The sequence below is a fragment of the Homalodisca vitripennis genome, chromosome 5 (assembly GCF_021130785.1).
Source record: "Homalodisca vitripennis isolate AUS2020 chromosome 5, UT_GWSS_2.1, whole genome shotgun sequence".
Lineage (NCBI taxonomy): Eukaryota > Metazoa > Arthropoda > Insecta > Hemiptera > Cicadellidae > Homalodisca > Homalodisca vitripennis.
Window position 1 is genome coordinate 89,500,355 of NC_060211.1, and position 20,626 is coordinate 89,520,980.

The following is a 20,626-nucleotide window of genomic DNA, read 5'->3' on the forward strand; positions in this document are numbered from 1 at the left end:
CCAGGGAATTTAGTCCGAGTTTTATTCCAGCCACTTCAAAGTTTAGATCACAGCTGTAATCAACATTGAATGGCTGGAAAGTCAATTGGGATTTGACAAAAATTGCCACGCCACCCCCTTTAAATTGCATTCGGTGAAAATTACTAGCCAATTCGTAATTGCTGATACTGAACATTTTCCACAGTATCTGCCGTGAAGCCATGCTCAGTAACAACAAATATGTCTGGATGCAGCTCTTCTGCCATGAGAACAAGCTCGTCAATTTTATTAGTGGCAGACTGCGCGTTCTGGTGCACGACGGAAAATGATTTAATTGAATTTAGAATTTTGTGAATTTGTTTTGAATTGTCTTTTGGTTTTTTAAATTTGTTACTCCCCGATAACAAATTGGATATAGCTATGTTGGATTCACAGAGTCCAGAACTGGGCAGTTTTTTTCCAAGGAAGAAGAAGGACCGGATTGTCGCACCGCTGAGCCGATTTTAAGTAAGTAAATAAGTAAATAATGAATGTATCATCTGTAATTTAACGCACTTAAGATTTACTATACACTAAGATACACTACAACGTTATAATTATAAATTTTAAGGAAATGATGATTCATGCAAAATTTTAAGTTCATAGATCAGTTCGTTTAAAACAGACGGACCAGGTATCGTACAAAAAGGCAGAAAAACGTAAATACATTTTATAAAGTTCAGTGTTTGTATAACGGTATCAATAAATGTATTACTGTTAGATACAAAAGAACATAATTATAATAGTATTTCGATCATGTATTAGAAATGTAGTAAACAAATAAGCAAGTATTTTTTTTTACTGTCAAGATTAAAAGTAATTGCAATTTGCTAAAATCTACTCTGCTCTGAGTGATAGTTCAGCTCTTATGCAATGAACAGAACACAGATCTGTTTGTAACAAAGAGAACCCTGTCAATACGAGCTGTACGATAAGAGGTCTGTTTCTGTTGTGTTTACGTCTGTGATATGCATTCAAACAGCTCAGTGTCTCGCGCAGACATGCTTTATTGAAGAGTATCAAATTGTTAAGATCGTTTCTTTGAGAATTCTTATTGAGTCCTTGGTATATTATCAACGTTTACTTTTACATGACAGTTTATAGTTAAGCTTTTAAATTTTTACGTGAATATACGAGGGTGCCAGAATTTACTACTTAACTTTTTAATCATTACTAAATAATTTTTAAGTATAAACAGAAATATTTATCTTAAAACGCAACAGAGTGTGTGTGTGTGTGTGTTTTCCAAGCTTAAGACTGGGGTCTTAACCTTGTAAAACATTTACAATAAAAACATTGTAAATGTTTTTATTGTAATGTTATTATGTGCTTGTAAAACATTTGTCTTAAGCTTGTAGAGGTTTAATTTTTGACTGGTTTATACCTTCTAGTTTAACCTACACTAAGTACCGCAAAAACCGATGTGTAACTTAAATTTGTGCAACTCCATGGATATCTAGGATCAACACATCACAACCATAAATATCGATATATTGGAGTGCAAGGGTATATCGATCGTTCAAGTCTACTGCGGTGGATAAGTGTTAGAGTTGGTGGGGCTTCCTAAGTTTTAGAGGCAGTACAGAAGTGCTTGCCCCCTTTTGTCCGCTTTGACTGGTGATGCTGGTACAAGGCTTGCCTCTTCCTTTTCCAGGGAGACATGACTAAGACTAATGCTCAAAATACTTCCTCATGGATCTCAACAGGAGGCGGCCCCCACTCTCAACCTAACTCCAATTTCTAAGTTCCTTGTCCTACGATAAAAAATATGTTCAAGTGAAGATGATACGAAGAAACACTACCCAATGTATATCAGGTGAACAAAAAGTTTAAAAATGAATTTAAAACGAGGTTCAAGGTAACTATTTGTATATACTCGATGGCTCAAATATACCACAGTTGTTCCTTGACCTGCTTGTCATATTGATATAATCGCTACACACTTCAGTCAAGGGAACTTATTTATTTTGGGTTCGCTATAAGGATCGGCATATACACAATCAAAGAAACAGGTAAATTTAAATGATTTTTACCTTGTTGATTCTGAGATGGATTTGAATTAACAATAAGTATCTAAAAGAACTTTAGATAAGACACCACATGACAACAACATGGTAGAGATTGGCGAAATTGGGTCACATTATGTATTATGCTTCCATGTTTAACTTTTATTTATTTGCTTAAAATGAACCAATTTACCTATGCAGAGTATTCTGGTATTTATTTTACATACGAAATTGTAATAATGCACTAAACAGTTCCAATGAGTTTTTATTTTTAAGCAAATAAGACCACTCTAATGAAATTTAAGTTTGTTAGTTGTCCTTAATTATATGATAAAACCTGATACAAAATCGGAGTTGCCTTGAAAACTGCTTACGTATTATTGGTATTTTAAAATGCTAATGTTAAACTTGTAGAGATTTAAAAATTTACTTATAATTTACTTTGGTGACTTTTTTTGAACTGTCACCATTTTGAAAGAGATGCTTCTAAAAACAGAATAATTTACATTCTTGTGTAAGTTAGTATGATACAGATGTGTTCCACGTTTCGTGAAATAATAATATCTTCATTCTCAAACTCTTCATTAGATAATACTTTTTTATACTTATAGACCGATAACTTTTAAACGAATCTAAATAGGGCAAGCATTATCATGTATTATTTGTTAGTTTTTACTTGCTGAATGACATGGTAAAGCTTGATCAAATGGTTGCGAGGTACCCTGCACAAAGAGAATCAAGTGAATTCATGATTCTATTATAAGCACAATTTTTTGGAAGCACTATTTATTACTTTCCTGAGGCAATAGGTTATTAAAACATATAGTGTTCTATGTACATTAATAAGAAACCCATAATTATAAAAAAGTGTTATGTTAACTGTTTTTTATATATGTATACATGAGTAATACAGATGGATTTCTTGGGGAGCAGATGTGTAGGCTTGGGACAGTATACAAAGACCTTATCTCGCATGCCGCCAGCTGCAGCATTCTCTCTTTGTTGTGTTATCACTTGGTGGTCTTTGATGTGACTGTCTTGGATTATGTAAAGAAGTAAAGCTATATATCCCATATACTGATATTAACAGTAGAATTTTTACAATTATTTATCCCAAAACAGTACTTTTATTTTTCTACCCTATTCCTGAAAAAGAACACAGGTGTAAAAACTATTTTGTATACATATTTAGTATCACTCAAAAGCTCTTCCACCATAGATAGATGTTTTGTGGATTTGAAATATATCTGACCCATGGGCTTCCAAATATCTAATGTTAATCATATAAGAGTAGGTATGTTTTTTAGTTTAAATACTAAAGACATATGGTGCTCTTGGTGCTGCTTCTCAATGTTGCCGGCCGCTCCACTGGTAACGTGCGGATGTAAAACTTTTAAAGATTTAAAACTTTATATAAACTATAAACAGGAATTCGTTTCTCATCCATGTCTCACTTAGAAAACTAGATTTTAGTGTCTCAGTTTTTGCTGGAAAATGAATGTTCTCTTAATTGTAATAGTTGATAATTTATATTGCAAATTATTTTTCTCATGGAAAAGTTTAATCTACAGTGTTAAATTTGTATAAACAATTCACTAACCAACTTGATTGTTTATTCCTTTATTAGAGCTTATACTCGAACTAGTTTATTAATTTGTAGGAAAATAAATTTAAATTAATAGCGTGTGATTGATATAATATAATATAAAGACTAGTTATTTACTCATATTTTTACTTTAATTTTGATATCGTTTATTACGTATTTAAGGGATAGATTATTATTTTCATAATATTACGATATTATTTTAAGTTGAGTAAAGTAGTTGCATATAAATATTTGTTTGTATTATAACTTTAAATAACAATAAATGTAAGTAAGAGTATTTCCACCTACATAATGTTTACTAATTAATTTAATTTTTAAATATCCTGTGATATAAAAACTTCTGTAATTTTGAGAGGATTAAAAATATTATAGTTACAAAATCCGCGTTAAAAATGGTGACACTTGTTGACTAAATCAGAAAAAACTAACCGACTGTTTAAAGATGTTGAGTATTAAATGAATTATACAATGTTTAAGTGTTAGAGAGTGCTTCTTAGCCCTAACTTCGCCTGGTAAAATAAGATATCTTTACTTTACTTTACATACAATGGCAATTGCGCAGTACTCCTAGGAAAATATATATATATATATATATATATATATATATATATATATATTTCTTGTAGCTATGGTGGGTAGGGTTAGTCAATCTGATTCTTATAAATATCAAGGAGCACAGCGGAATCCTATACTCATCATTTTCTCAGTTTATTACCCTGCAAATAACAATAGCACGGCAAATTGAAGTCAATAAAGCGAAAGTAGTTTTTAAGTGATTTTAAGTTTAAAATCTCCCAAAATATTAGACTCGTTTTCTTCTCTAAACGTTCCCTTCAATTTAAATTGTCTATGGGACATAAAAAATATAAACCTAAAGATGATGAGACCCTGGTCTCAACCTTTAAAAAATGGTGTAAATAATTTTTCAATAAATTTCAAAAGGATAATGAATTTCAAACTTGGAAAAAACTAGCAGTACTTTATAAAGAATCAAACTAGTATTGTCCTAGAAATTACTATCCAGAACATGTTTATGAATAATCAAATCGTAATAATTATGCACACTCTCAAATCCAATGCTTTACGAGGTGACATATTGACTGACCTCTTAACTATTACTATATTTTATATTTGAGGAACCTTACACCATTAAGGTTCTGTTTTGTAAACAGAATAACAAAATCTGTTAGAAAATGCTGATTCCAAGTTGGGTTATTTTGGAAAACTATAAATCTTTCGAAACTATTGAAATGTTTAGTACACGTTTAGCATCATTAATTGTTTTTTAACTACCTTATTTTTTAAACATCTCTGGTTAAAGATTATTTGAATCTCCCAAGTCTTATAAAACTATTCATACTGGGACAAATCAGACAACAAAATTTCTTGTTTTTGAAAGAATTTATGAAATACATGAAATTATGGAAATATGCTACTTAACACTTTACAATGCATTTTAACTTCCATTAATTCCTACATATAGTCGAAGGCATAATAAATAGCCTATTTATACTACCATAGGTGAAACACAATCTTGATAAACCCTACCTTGCAGGCAAAAATGTAACAGAGAAATTAGTTCAAAAATGAAAATTTCGTAAAATAATTGTATATCCACTAAAAGGTTTGTTTATGTTATTTACTCCAACTAGGGTACTAGTGTTAGATTTACAGTATGGATAATAGTAAAAAATGTAATGTCATAGATTTCATGTTGTTTGCAAAATGTATGGAGTACCTAAACGTACGGAAGAATGTAAACGTTATCGCATCAAAACAAACATCTTAGCAGCACTGAGCTCGTGTAATCGGAGAACAATGATCAAAGACAACCGAGTGATAATCCCCACACAGAAGGTGGCGTTCAGAAGATGGTGTCAACTTCGTGTGGGTTTGACTTTAACACCTTTGCCATCAAAGGTCCTCCTCAATAACGTGAGTAGAGTACGTGTCATAGTTGCTTATCTTATTCTTCGACCACATGTATTAATTTGATAACATTCCAAAGACATTGTTCTCAATGTTACTTATTTCTGATGAAGTCTTAAAGTAAAATTCTTATCTTATTGCATTGTTTACTACAAATTTTCATTTTCAGGTTAGATTTTGGGATGTAGGTTTGAACCATGTAAGGTTGAACCATATTTTTAACCATAGTAGTTGCGATCTAATTAAAAAGAAATTTCAAAGATGAAATTGATTTAAAAATTAGATTCATTAAAAAGAAAAAAGAAAATCTGAGATAGTTAACGACTATTAAATTCTTGTATAAATTGTATAATATATCAAATTGCATAAAAATGTTCTAAAATTTAACATTTTTCTACGATTCAAAATTATAATAGGTAAACATTCTAAAAGTCTAAAATTACTCTAAAAGTGACTTGAATCAAACAGTTAACATTAAACAATAAACTTCTTATTGTGACTTTTAACTCTTCCATGCTCTACAGTTACCAGGGTAAATTACTTTTACTTTAAACTGCAAGTATTTAACTAAAATATTTTGTTGGAATTTGACGGCGACTTACAATAGACAACAATTGGAGTTTCGGCCGCACGATTCAAGCACTTTTTAAAACATTTTCTGAAACTTTCATTGATTTATCGTACACTGAGGCAGTTACCCAGATTGTGTCATGAGCGAGGGTGTTGGGAGCCAAGGAACAATAAATTAGATGATCAGGCCCCACTGATGAACAGGATTTAACGAATGAAATTAGCTGAATCTTTCGCAAGTATACACAATAAAAATAATTTTAATAGTATTACAATTAAAATTTTACAAATAAGTTTCTTTGTAAGGGTATTCAAAAAGGGTGTATGAGTGAAAACAAGTAATTGTGACAGATGTACTGTATTTTGGATTTATTCTAGTGTAAATTTGCAGTTTTTACACGGTAGATACTTGTAACAAAGCGGAGCTTCTTGTTAACTGGGTCAATTATGTACGAGTAGTACAGGATACGGTAGTGAGAAATATAACGGGGATAAAAGTGTACACAAAGACATTATCACGGTGGCATGTCAGGTGCCAGTGCCGTCTGAGTGAAGGAAAATTGTTTAGTCTCTTTGAACTTACTGTTGAAATGAATATCAAATATAAAAGGAATTCTGTTTTTTAATACCATTAATGAAATGCTTTATTTATACTTTATACTAATTTTATATGTACGTTTGATTATGAGAATTGGTAAATAATTTGAAAGATCAGACAATTAAATATTTACGTCTTGTTTGTTATTGATATTTATAAATTATAAGTTTCTACATTTTTTAAGCAGCGTACAAAATATACAAGGTTTTTGATATTTTCAAAAAACCCAAACGTCGTTGATTTTGGTAGTTTATTAAATGTAATACACCCTCGGACATTTATTTGATGAGTATGCTATTGTTATTAGTTCATAAATAAGTAACTCAATATGTTGTAAATCACAAAAATCTAATCCTTACCGCTCTACATACAGAAGTCCAAAAATAAGAGAATTTCAAAAGTATATTGCACAATAGCTTTCGTGCCATAATTGTCATAGAACTTTTATAGATGTACATTAATTCCGTAATATACTGTTCAACTATAAACTCAAATTGGTCTTTTATCAAAAAGGATGCCATGCTTTCAACGACTTTAGGTAAAAAAAACGAATTAAACAACAGTGAAGTGATAAATGCCAGAATTTAAAGTGACACATTACTGGTGGACAAAATATCCTATTAATATGGCACTGTTTCTTGCTGGATTCGTCAACACGCCATTTGCCAAGCGTCATCTCAATGTAGATTCAGCAGCTGAGGCAGATGGCTCCGTAGTGTGTCCTAGCACGTTTTCTTGCTGTGCAATGTAGCATTACGTGAAATCTGCTTGTAAGGATGGAATCCTTCCTTATTAGTCCATATTTCACATTACTTTTTGAAATACAACGGAGGCCCATTGAAGCATGCATTTAATTTTGAGTTCGAAACAATATAACATTTATAAGAAAAACTGTATAAATAGACCAAAATAAATACCTAGGCTTTTAGAAAGTTTTTATTGCGAAATGGATTAAGGTATAGCATTACATTTGGTTGATATTTCAGAGATATATGATGTAGTGGTTCATGTTGGATTTTTTCTATAACTGTGCCATAAAGAAGCTCCCCTTATCCAAGACGAATTTATTCATTCCGAGGTCAACGCTGAAAAAAATACAAAAACATACCATTAGCAATATCATACCGAACACGTTTTTGAACGATATTTTAGTAAAATGATACATTTTATTGACTATGTGTTACTAGTTTTTTATATTAAAAAGTATTTAATTTTTCAGAAATTCTTGGAGAAACTATAACTTTTTTTATTTCAGGTAGGTTTCAATCAATGACTTATGTTATTACACTACAACGGTATTAATAAATTACAGAGGATGATATCTATAAAGTTACAAGTCTTCGGGATATTTAATGAAAAGAAAATCTCACAGACAGTCGTATAAGCGGAATGCTCTTAGAACTTACTCAAATATGTACTCAAATCAGTAGTGTTCTTGACCGTAGAGGAACCTGAGTACCAGGTTTCTACAATATAGTACCTGTCTACCTCGAGTTATCAACAGAGGCGGATTGCCCTTTGACCTTAAAATAATAACGTTCTTTCTTGAAGAAAGAGGAACCTATATACCAAGTTTCAAATCTCTAGGATCCCTTTTACCCTGTCAAGTAATGTTATATTTTACTTAATTTTGTAAAATTTACAAAGCCACCTTTAAATCTTGTACATTGTTGAAATTACAAGGGGGAGGTGTAATCTCTCTGATCAGTCCTTAGAGTACTTAACTATTACTAATGAAAACTTACTGCCAAGAGCTATTACTCAGACAGACAGACGATGACAAACGTTTAAGAAAAACCGGTCGTTTCTTGTACAATATCATCATAGTTCATTTTCTTGACTTATCTATAGCGTGAAAATCTAATCAATTCGTTTAAATATGATTATTATCCTTATCCCAATCATGTACATGCACTCTTTACATACCCCATTTTGGAGGTATCATGCAAATGCTAAACCATAATATATAACTAACAATCATTTTAAATTACTAGACAATGAACACGCTATAGTCAAAATTAAAAACACAGAAAACATAAAAAGAACATACATATTTCTGAGTCAAACAATCAAACAGAACAAATGTTCTTAACATAGACTCGCTACTGCAAAATTACCTGTAATGTCACGAAGTTTTAGCCATTTACTATTTTAAGTGAATTCAGACTCCATTCTGAACTGATTCTTTCCGGATTTACTGTTTTACAACGCCGTTTATTTGTGTGTCTATAGTTTAATCCTGATGAAATTAACTACACGAACTTCTAAAGAGCATACTGCTATGTGAATGAAGATTGGTGAAAAATAAAATAAATACAGATATTACCCCAAGATGATTACAAATGACTATGGACATCAGAAAAAGTATGTTGCCAAGTAAAGATGCAGCCTTGGTCTTAAAATAGGTGTTTAATGGTGTAAATTGTAAAATATGTTATGGAAATTGTCCATGTAAATAAGTTGAGGTCAATTTTGTAATACTCAATAGGTGATGCCCCAGCAATTTTATTCGTTTAAGAAAGGCATCTATATTCTTTCCTGTAGGACTTAGTGATCTTGCTGTTGTTATTAACGTTAAGATACATCAATCGGACTTTAAAGCGTTACACACTAACGTGGTGAAATGTGGTTCGCCATCTCCATCTATTGTCTAGAATTTTACAATTTTTGTAGGACTTAATACATTATTGCTAAGTTACTTATGCATCCAGATATGTTTTTACCGTTTTAGGTGAATTTAATAAAGTTTCACATGTTACCTGGCTTTACCAGATTTTTATAACTTTTTAAATGATGAACATTGCAATATTTTCATGAATTTTGGGTTTATTTTAATTTTTAATTTGGGAAACATGATAATAATGATTTGATATATTAGAAAGAATATCGCCCAGTTTATAGTGGAATTATTAGTGTTGTTTATAATAATACCTTTCATACAATAAAAAAAGGAAAGATAAATGAACGAAATCTTAAATCGAATAAAATCAAAAAAGCAAAGATTTATTTGCCCTTAAATTGCACGTGGTAATTTAAAATTAATAAAGCATGGTCAATTAAACAGCAATTAAACTTATAAAAAATATCAAAAGCAAGTGAATACAAAGACACAATACGTATATAGAGATATAATTTAATGGCGTAATATTTTCAAGGAACCTTTTCAGGATGCACGTATTTGAACTCATGAATAAATCCAGCAAAATGGTTTGCTCACACGAACTATACAGAGAATTTGACACTGAACAGTAGCAAATAATGCATGCATACAGCATTCATGTGTATATAGAATAGTCTAGATCATTACGATGTGTTGGTCACTTCAGTTTGCTTACCACATGTTTACCGCAATTAAAATAGACGTTTCAAAAGTTTATTCTTTGAATATTACGATTATAAACAGCAGGTTTTAACTATCGTATGAATTCTTTTTTAATTTTTCTTTTCTTTTCGGAACCGATGGCTTTTAACCCTCTGTTTAATCTCTCTTTACTTATTATATGACCAGAAAGTAACATAAATGACATGAAAACTCACCAACTAAAATAGGAACATTTTATTATGTACATTTAAAAGCTACACTCTTAGGCTATTTTCAACGTAATACTCGTTCAAATTGAGACATTTACCATAACGTGACACATTGTATTCATCAAGGAAAGTTAACGATGCTTCAAGGTTTTTTTTTGTGATCTTCTGCAAGGATTTTTGGAATCCACCTGGCACAAACTTTGTAATATTCAAGTTTTCCTACAAAAATTTCATGAAGAAAACTTCATTAAATTTGTGGTAAATATTCCGAAACTTCAGTCATTGTGAAATAGCGATTGTCAGAAACTACATCATTGATTTTAAACATTATATCTTCAGTCACTATGATAGCCCGACCATTACAACTATCGTCATGAACATTGGTGCGACCATTGTTTAAGTCAATAGACCACTGCCTTACACTGATTTCAATCACTATTCCATTTACATAAACTTCACGAATTTAGCAATAAATTTCAATTTGTTTATGGGTTTTTGCTAACACAAACTTTATTTTGTATTTTACTTTTTTGCTATTTTTCTGAACGCACTTCAAAAGTGACAGGATTCTCGAATTGTACCACACATTTTATTAATAACAGAGAAAAAAAGTAAACGAGATACAGACCGCGCGCGACTACAGCTCGATGCGTACCGAACGCCAGAGTGTTTTGTTACAAAGATGGCGGCTGTAGCATCGCTGCCGCATCATTCAAAAACGTCTGTTACTTTCTGGATAGCCCTCGTAACATATAGTAACAGTTACAGCATTATAATTTTATATGTATTCTTCAATCATTAGATTTTTAATGTAGTAGTTAAATTTAAATTTAAAGTAGGAAACTGATTAATATGATAATGCCCAATGGATAAAAAAATTGTACATTATAAATTTTTCAGGAAGAAAAATCTTTAAATGTTTGTATACATAAATAAACTGAATACCTCAATAAATTTCAAACAGTTAAACATGGTTTTATACTAATAGTGTCTTAATAATGATAATAATGAAGATAATAAAATATCAGCATACAGTAACTGTAACATTTATGTATAAAATATTTAAATACAATACTGTGTTTATTCTTTTATTACATCTTCTCTAACTTTCATTGTCTCATATTTACTTTAACGGACGTTTTATATCTTTTACAAATTTAATAGTATCGAATAACACGTAACGGTCCAATAATTTTTTTCTACAATTGAACGTTTAACTTAACATGTTTTTTCTACCTAACATTGACTATATTGAAGTTAAAACTTGTTAACATTAAAAATATATTTTATTCTGCTTAATAATTTTGAAAAATTACATATTTTCGTTGCTTTCGACTAATTTTATTTAGTTTATCAACTTTTTGTTAAGACATCGGAATTCTATTTATTTCCTGCATATTGTAGCATCTTTTATGTAAAAATTTATAAAACTATAAGACATAATCCGTTCTAAATTTTTTGAACAAGTGTTATGAATTAATGGGACCCTCTACAGTTTCACAACCCAGAACTTGAAATAAAAAGGTAGCTCCCTTATAAACGTAACGCTTATTGGATCATTTGGATCTGTAACGTTCAAAAGTCACTTCAATCATATTATTATTGAACAATGATTGTACTCTATTTGTAACAAAACCAACAATAAATTATTTCTATTGGTCAAGACAGTAAGTTATAATGACTTAGTGTTACAGTTTATATAACAAACCGTAGCCTGATAATCAATTAACACCATTTAGATGTACCCTAAACACCAAATTTAGCTGCCAAAATACGTAAATATATTTGTGATGTCAATTCAACCTACTGATGTACAAAATACTGAGTTGGATATTACCTTGAGACTAGGGTTTTATTATGAAATTTAAATAATTAATTAACGAACTGAAGTATCTATATAAGAAAAATATAGTATTACGCGGAAGCAGTTTGAGAAGATTACGTTATTGGCTAATTAGAAGCCGATTTCACCATACAAAATTTGACTGCCTAGTTAAAATATCCAGTGATAATTTCGATCAGATGATTAACTTCTATTAATTCATGTTAACCTCTAATTAATGACTGATATGAATCTGGATTACAACCACTAGTTCAAGTATAATGTATAAGGCAGCAAAGTATAAATTAGTTTTTTAAATAGAATATTATTAGATAAAAGTGACGCTATAATTAGCCTAAAAATTTCTATGTAGTTTTAATAGTTACAAATTTTAAAATAAGCTTAACAAGTTTCAAACAATATGGTATACAATTTATTTACATCCACATTTTGCAGGATGTTAGTACGAATATATTAACATTTTAGTATAAGCAGACAATGCTTCATACTTTTAGGAAATATTACAGATTGAGCGTTAGCAAATCATATTACTCAAGAGTCTGTTAAAATGTAATTTCTGTCTGTCTGCTTCATGTCTACCTGTCCGTTTGTCCGTGCTTCATATAAAAATAACTTGCCTATAGATTTAAAAGTTTGAATGTAGCTTTATTTTTATAAAGGCACGCACTAAATTAGATTATTTTGCAAGTCATTGCATAGGATTTTGCTGAGCATTAGCGAGTATTTTTATACTATGCGTGTTATGGTTAAGCAGTTTGGCAACAAGAAAACTACTTAATCAGCAAGTATGTAAACAATCACAGTGCAATTATATAAGATCCTAAAATGTGACATTTTTATTCGTAGATTAAGAGAGGAAAAATGTTTCGGAAGGTTAAGGTTGGTAACAAAATTTAATTTCAGCCCGTCATTGCCTTGTAGTATCCTTCTCAGCTTACTGGAACTTATATTTTTTAAGTCATATAAAAGCAACCTAATGAACTAAACTGTGAATTTACCATTATTACATAGACAATAAGGTTAAGTGTTAGAGAGGGCTTCTTAGCCCTAACTTCGCCTGGTAAAATAAGACATTCTTTACTTTTTTTTTTTTTTACAATAACGTATTCATTGAAGCCTATCACTAGTACTCTGAAACGAGTTCTCTGTTGTCTGCCGGGTATTATTATTTTTACGGATTTTCTGTGTGTATATCAATCCGTGGAACATATCCAGAATGAAACGAACTATAGATTTGACATTTTTCAAACAATCTCTGCTAAACCAGTTACGCGAAATTTAGTGTAGTGTATAAATACTGCGTTTTATTATTTTTATAGCTTTACAGAGGTTTAAGGTCCTCTAATATTAACTATTATTAATGCTTTCATGTAGCAAAACGATCCGAACTCCTCATATTCACTTTACAAAAAGATTCATATGTTATATATTTAAAAATATAAGGACATTACTGTTGTTATTTCAATACATTTAATTTTTACAATGTATGCAATGCAAGAAAGATGTAAGACCAGCGTAGATGAAAATAAAATGTCCAAAGGCTGAGATTGATTGAAAGGCTCTTCTTTTGTCAAGGGATGTCATGAGATTGCAAACAACAATATACCTATTCTTCTTATATTACCCTCAGCTTTAATTTGCTATTTGAAAAACTCCTTGTGAAATACGTTTTGCCTCTATGTTCACAGAAATACATGTCCGACGCGTGTGTGTAAAGACAATGATGGTATTCCAAGACTGATGTAAACTTGCTAAGTTACGGTTAAGCACACGAACTTGGCCCTACGAATTATCAACTCCTCAGAGTTCTGAACTAACAATAAGTTCACTGCAAAGTTTCTATGATATAATTTAGTTTTACTATGTACTCTGTATCTCAAATACCACTTCATTCAATGCAGAAACGAGTTTAACGTGTTTACCGTGTAATTACAGAACATTTCCTAAGCTTACCTGTAGTACCGCTTGTTTTTAACTTATATACGAAGAATGTCGCAACCTCTTGTTGAAGGATAAGCGTTACTGAGACGGACATTGGAGGGATGAACACATAATCAGTGAATAGCTTAACTTATGATTTAGCACACCTGAGGGAAATGTGCTGTGCACTGTTGAAGTTAGAGACAAAGTACGCAATTTAACAGTTCTCAAGGGATTTGTGTGCTAAGTGTATTGGTAATAAATATCTCAGTAGTATATAAACATTCATATCAGACAAATCCAACAAATTGGAGATAATAACCGTTTCCAAGCGCTTTGACGTTACGTAAATTGTAATTGTATTTGATACAATAGTGTTCTGTAGCCTATAACGACATTTCAATAACTAGGTCTACTTAGAGTATTTTCTGTTAAAATAAATATTGAGATGTATCATCAACAACTTTAACGTTTAAAAACCATTACATATTAATATAACAAAATAATTAACAAATTACAATTGTTATATTAATATAACAAAATAGAAGGCCCTGCTTCTTAATAATTAAAAATAACTAATTGATATAATTAAATAAATAATATAAAACATATATGTACATATATATTAAATTGGGAAGTTTATAAATTAAGTTAAACTGATTTGGTTGATACTCATTCGCAAAAAGTTGGCAAGTTACTACGTAACGCTGCATACTTTTATAGAAACTAAAAAAAACTATTTCTAATGTTAAAAGTTACGCTTATACACCGCTGCTAAGTACTTTCTACAATCAATTAAGTCGTGCAAGAGACTTTAAAAAACTCTATCAGAACTTATCAAGTTTATATCTTCACTTTTTATTTAACAATAATACAACAAGATCTATAAAATTAATGATTTAATTGCCCTAAGTAAATAAATGTATACATAGTTAATTCTAGAAATTTATGTCGTATATTTTATAAATAAACAAATTTTAATTAATGAAATATAATTCTTACTTTATAACTAATCATCTATATTGCGTTAGCATTAGTGAGGGCTATCACTGGAATTATTTAATACTTAATTTTAGTCTTTGTTTCATTCCACACAGACCACTGAAAGTTAGCGAGATATTTCTAGAACTGACCTTACAGACTTCAAGAAGCTTCCTTACTGCGTAGCCAATGTCAGATCCATGGAACACTATTAAGCTTTGGTGAACATTATTACGTAGATGTTCTGGGTCACTCGAGAGGCCAGAAATATTTCATTTCTGTGTGTATATTTGTCTGAATATCTGTCCATTTGTTGAATATTCTTATTATTTTTAAATACGAATATATTACTATTATTTTAAATAGTTTCTACTGAGATTTTTAATTTTTTAAATAATACTTTCTACAAATATAATTACAGAACCGTATATAATTTGGTGAACATTATTACGTAGGTGTTTTGGGTCACTGGAGAGGCTGGAGATATTTATTTTCTGTTTTTATTTTTGTCTGTATATTTGATCACAGGATGTCTTGAAATCACAATGGCCTATAGATTTAAAATTTGGTATGCAGTTTCATTATAATATAAGAGATACTGAGTTCAATAATGGTGTACGTCACTTCATGGTTTATGGCTAATCGTCATCGAATATCTACACAATTGTTATGTGGGTATCCATGGTGGGGCATCGAGAAAAGCGCAGAATATATCATTTTGTAACCAAACTGAGTAAAGTATTTTGAGATTCTATGTGACATAGTAATGCGTATAGTGAAACTGCCCGAGCATATAAAGCAATAGAGCATATAGAGCATCATCAATTAAGGACGGAGTGGACATTTTTATTTAAACACTGCAAGTTACCCAAATTACCGAGGAAAATGTGAATGTGTTATGTGGAGAGACATGTAGAGAAAGATCTTATTTGTAGACTCTAAATTTTGCATGAAACTTAATTTCCACATAGACAAGAATGAGTTATAGGATAGTGTTTATCTAACCATCACTTCTGGCAATGGATTGTTCAGCTATTATGTGAATTGCATTGCGTGTGGTTGTAAAAGAGGGAATCACCAATTTACAAACAGTCAAGGATCTGCACTAGCTTGCTTATGCAGATTATATCAGGAGATCGGCTGTTTAGAGCAGCTTGCGGAAGTCAAATGTTTGACTCGGTGCGGGGCACACGCTAATTAAACGGGGTGTCAAAGTTAAACACGTTTGGTGTGAAAGTTAACCTACAAGTCTGTAAGTAAATTGTTGATGAATATTTTGAAAATATATTTTTGCTCGTAGGATATAGTTCTAATGAACGATTAAGAAAAAACTATATACAACTATATCACTCTGCTTTATTTGGCATTAAATTGTTGTACTTTGTATGAACCTTTGTTGGTGTTTCTTTTAAATATTACTTTATTTGATATGATTGCATTTATTAATTTAACATGTCTAGTTGCACTAGTCAGTGGTTCTATATATATATATATATATAGATTTTACTGCCTTACTACGTAAATATATGTGCTGCGTCATATAACAATAATCTTTCCTCAAGGTAGTAAGTCGTAGGGAGCCAATATCTTCAATTATATATAATTACTTGTATTCAGGCTGATCTACTAATTACTTGAAATACTATAATTTTAAATTACGCACATTTTTGGTTATAATAACAACTATCAATTTATGTTATTCTGCAAGGTACTATTCAAGTAAAGCATAAACTATATTCAATAATTAATTAAATCCAAAATCGTACTAAAACTTGTACTAAATGAAAACTTAAACTAAATGAAAAAACCAGATAATATTTAATAGTTTTAAAATCTAGTAATAAGTTTTACTGAATATTCACTCGGAGCTTACTAATCAAAAGATATTTTATATCGTCTTGGATATCTAAATATTATTATCGACAATCCAAGTCGTTACACCTATCTAAATCTCACTGTAAAAGTCGATTGGTCTTACAGAAGTTATATGGTAATATTACTTATTTTCTTGCGCCAATTGCCTGTATTATTTTACTATTATATCTATTGCAATTCTTCCATTTTAATTTACTGCAAACATTGTATTTTACGCATTATAAATAAATAAAGTTATTTGAATTGTCTTTGAGTAGGAATTATAAGTTAAAAGATTCATCACTTGATTTTTCAATAATGTGTTCTAACATATTATAAAACAGGATTTAAGTTAGCGTCAAGACTGGGTCACAGGTTTTTTCAACAAAATTATACCTATGATGGAACAGCTTTTATAAGCGCAAAGTTTGATGAGATTCACGCTAATGTGGGAAATCCGCTTTGTAAGTAAACCGGGTTTGTATGCGGTTCCATCTAAACGGTAGGAAAAACCTGTTAAAAAATTTTCAGCTTTCAACAAGCAGCTAAACAATCGGCTTTAGACAGTACACCATCTTTCACGTCCAAAATTTATAAAAAATTGTGGAAAAACATTAATTGCCATAGGTGCTCCTAGCGCGCTTTAGATATCGTAGTAAATTAAATATAGTTCATAATATTTTTATTAATGGGTTTTGATTTTAGTAAAAGTGTTTAAATTCAAACAAACCCGGTAATTTACTGAATATTCCACCACGAAGTAACACAGCTAAATTATAAACAATGTACATCACACAGTTAATGGTTACTGATATAAAACAAAATATACTCTTTGTTTTTGTATCGTAGTAATTATAAACAACCTTCTACAAACAATTTTTACAACATTCTAATAATAATAATAGTATGGAATATAGAATAGTTTCATCAGTATAAAATATCCCTAATTATTCAGAGACAAGTAATACAACACTTAAACATTTCTAAACAATTGTATTTATTAACACAGCAGTGTACAAACGCTAATGAGACAATATAACAGTGCCATTAAACCACAGTACTAATTAACTGGAATACCAATAATAATGTATAATTAAACATAAAGCTATTGAACAGGTCTGAAATTAAGTGCATGAGAGCCGATATTTGTAACATTGATTCAATACCTCTGATATATACATAAAGGTAAATATAGTTTAAATATCAACACAACTCTGTTTATAGTATACAGTGTTATATATCAACAATACTCTGGTTATAGTATACATTATTATATATCACCTACAATCTGGTTATAATATACAGTGTTATACATCAATGCTAATCTGGTTATAGTATACATTGTTATATATCACCTACACTCTGGTTGTAGTATACAGTGTTATACAGCAATGCTAATCTGGTTATAGTATACATTGTTATATATCACCTACACTCTGGTTATAGTATACATTATTATATATCACCTACAATCTGGTTATAATATACAGTGTTATACATCAATGCTAATCTGGTTATAGTATACATTGTTATATATCACCTACACTCTGGTTATAGTATACAGTGTTATACAGCAATACTAATCTGGTTATAGTATACATTGTTATATATCACCTACACTCTGGTTATAGTATACAGTGTTATACAGCAATACTAATCTGGTTATAGTATACATTGTTATATATCACCTACACTCTGGTTATAGTATACAGTGATATATGTCGATACTACTCTGGTTATAATATACAGTGTTATATATCAATACTACTCTGGTTATAGTATACAGTGATATATGTCGATACTACTCTGGTTATAATATACAGTGTTATATATCAATACTACTCTGGTTATAGTAAACAGTGTTATATATCAACAATACTCTGGTTATAGTATACAGTGCTCTACTTCGGCTCCCATGCAGCTAAGTATCCAGTCTTGAGATGAGCAATATTGTAAGCTTGTATAAGCTCTCGTAGCGAATGTCTTATGGAATAAATAATTTTATTGTTTTAAATCAATTGAATCTAATACCGTGCAGTTAAATATAATGTAATACGCTGTTTAAACATAAGTTAAATCATGTTCCACTTCGTGGCATAGTTAACTGTAAACAATCATGTAGTTTTTACATAATATTGATCGTGGTTTTCATATTTAAAATTGCAAAATTAACCAAACAGTTATTGAAACTGATAGCTACTTATTTAAAACACCAACACAAGACAGTTAAATTGAAGTTCTTACAGGACGATAAATATTTCAAAAATGAATGAGTTTATCTAATAGGGAAGATTCCTACAAGTTGCAATACATTTGAATGACTATACCTCAAATTACTCTGGAAACATTATGAATACTACAAATTCATTTTACTCATTTTACTGCTACACACCACCATATCGATTTCAAATACATTTATACTACATTTTGGAGTCAAATTCTATTTTTTTTTTTTTTAAGTTGCGGAATTATAAAGGCAGTTTAAAGTTACAGATTTATACCAGAAATAAGTATTGAAAATGTTTTGTTTCCACTGTGCAAAGGCTAGAGATAACGAGGTTATTCTCAACCTTTTATGATGATAGTGGTTATTTACTGTAATAGTCATAGCACAATGAAAAAATTCATAAGCCAAGAATAAGTTTAAAATTAATATCCTTCCAGCCCTACGTTCATTCTACAACATGTTAATTCGTATATCCATAACAATGATGGAGTAAGCCACACTACGTGACGCGAAGCAGGCGTCGCTATTTTTGCATGCAACATTTTCATGCATAACTCATTTCATTCTAGAGGCCTCCTGTGGGCATAGACAGACATACAGTTATACAGAATATTCATACAAGAATTAAGCCTAGCTTAATTCCATAGTTAGGCATGCATCATTATAAAGCACATCGTGTGTATGTGTAAACTGTTTCATCCAAAATTCTACGGCTGAAACTTTCATATGTTCAGATCTCGTACGAGTGTACATAGTTTATTTACAAAATTATTTTTCCTCTATTTTCTCATTACCAACATGGTTACTAAAAAGCTCAGTGTAAAAATAACGCACAGATGATCCTAAGAAATGACAAGCAAGCAACACTCATTTACTAACTCAGTGTTGTAAATATAAAAGTGAAGGTACGTGGAAATTTTTAAAGTCTATAGACCATTTAGTTTTTGAGATATCGTGTGGTCAGATAAGGTGTGGGTGTCTTTAGTTTTCGTGGCTTTGCTAAGGTTTAGCCAATGAAAATTGTTGTATATTAATGTGTAAGCAGTATTTTTAAAATTTTATTTAATAGTAGCAAATTCATTTTTTAGAAGTAATTAGTTTTAATCCGTTTGTGTAGTATCATGATATTTGAACTCTCTGATATTTATATTTTTTAAGTTGTTTATTTTTTGGATCACCCTACTATAAACTATATATATATATATACTAGCTGTTTCCCGCGGCTTCGCACGCTTTTCGTAAGTTTTGCCCGCGTATGAGCATTTCTGGTTGAAGTAAATTATATTTCCAACCCCGATGTAGATTTTACCTTGATGTCACGATCAAGAAAATATGTCAAAAATGTATTGTACATGCATAATGTATTTTATTACAAAGTGGTCTACCACTCAACCTTTAAGTTCAACCAAAAATTTAGTTTAGACAATTATACATCATAACTTAGCGCCTTCAAATAGTGTTTCACTGTTTAATATACGTATCTATCTCGTAATTGCAGGTTATAATGTGCAGGCGCTTTGAAAACTTTTCTTCATTTTATTCG